Below are 1577 nucleotides of genomic sequence, written 5' to 3' on the forward strand. Positions count from 1 at the left end.
TCATTTCTCTTATTGAGTTTTAAATAATTATTTCATTATTCATTAAATAAAGGTGAGAATTTTTTTAATGGTGAGAATTGTCTTGATGTAAGAATTATAATTTAATTGGTCAGGACATTACTCAACAAGAATGAGCAATTACAATTAGTATATTATCAATTAAAACAATTTTATGTATAATCTGAAAAAAAGCTGCATTTCAATCAGTGAAATGTATAGCACTGGAAATAACCAATTATCTTTACATATCAATAAAATTTATGATCCTCTGAAATGGACTATATGTCAAGTCTACAGGGGTTTTATGGACCCTTATCAGACTGGACCTGCAGACAGGATCCTGTTTATTTGGGAATAAAGTGTCTGGCTTTTCTTTTTTTTTTTTTTTGGGGGGGGGGGGGGGGGGTGTCACTTATATAGGAGATTTTCTTTGCCTTTAACTTATTTTAAAAATCGGAGAATGTAGTTCTCCGAAAGAACACCTTTACTACAGGTTGACTGCATTTTTGATTAATAATATGTAAATTGTGGTGCTTAGAGAATTTCTCCTGATGCGGATGTTTCCGTAGTTTGATATATGGCTTCTTTAAAACTACATCTCGATGCACAGACACATTGTAAGAACATTTATGGCGTCTGTAAATGGTCTAAATATGTATGATGTTTATACAGGCAAACATTAGATTTAATTAAAATCCTACCTCAATGGAAATATGCAAGGTGGTAGCGCTATCACATTACTGATACTGGTAGCGCTATATATAGTTGTGGTGGCACTGTGGCGTATGGTTTTATCTAAACATAAATTATAACATCCGCGAAATATATTTCTACTTCCTTACATTTCCGCCACCGAGTAGGATGTACGGTACGGGGATTAGGAACAACCTTCCTTAAAGGATATAACTCAGGAGGCAGTAAACAGTTTTCTGAGCTTCTCGGCCTAGAGTCGCCAACCTAACTTTCAAAACCTCACACAAAAGTCTGTAACCACACACCTGAAATAAAGATATTGCAACATTAACATCACTGTATGTCTATCGTTACAAACCATCTGCAATACATCTCTAATATCTAGTTTTCTGTTTACAAGACCTGAATTTTGTGCTCTCCCGGTCGCGGAAACTGATGACGAAAAAAGCTAAATTTGCCAATTTTTCAATCGCTGCAGAAAATTCCCTGAAAATGATAGCCACAATTGCTACACTGTTCCGTACTCCAGTAACACTGTAAAATCTGAAAATAAGCTGAAATATATGGGCCCTCCGTACCGTTTTTTCACTATTCCACTTTTCCTGAGGCACCTGCTAAAATGACAACCCCACTTTCAGCTAGCTCAGAGGAAGCATGTATACGCTCCTGCAAGTCATTACGTCATACTATCAAGATCAAGGCTACTCAACTGATTTTCTTTAAATAAGTGAAACTCAATTCTAGCCGCTGAAACTTCAATTCTAGCAATTATTATTATTTAGAAGTTCAAATATGCACTTCATTCCGTAAATTGCCTCTTATTTGTAAATTTCACCCGGCCAATTCGACACTAACAGCTCAAAACTGTTTACTGCCTCCTCAAG

The sequence above is a fragment of the Mercenaria mercenaria genome, chromosome 4, assembly GCF_021730395.1.
Source record: "Mercenaria mercenaria strain notata chromosome 4, MADL_Memer_1, whole genome shotgun sequence".
In the NCBI taxonomy this organism is placed as follows: Eukaryota; Metazoa; Mollusca; class Bivalvia; order Venerida; family Veneridae; genus Mercenaria; species Mercenaria mercenaria.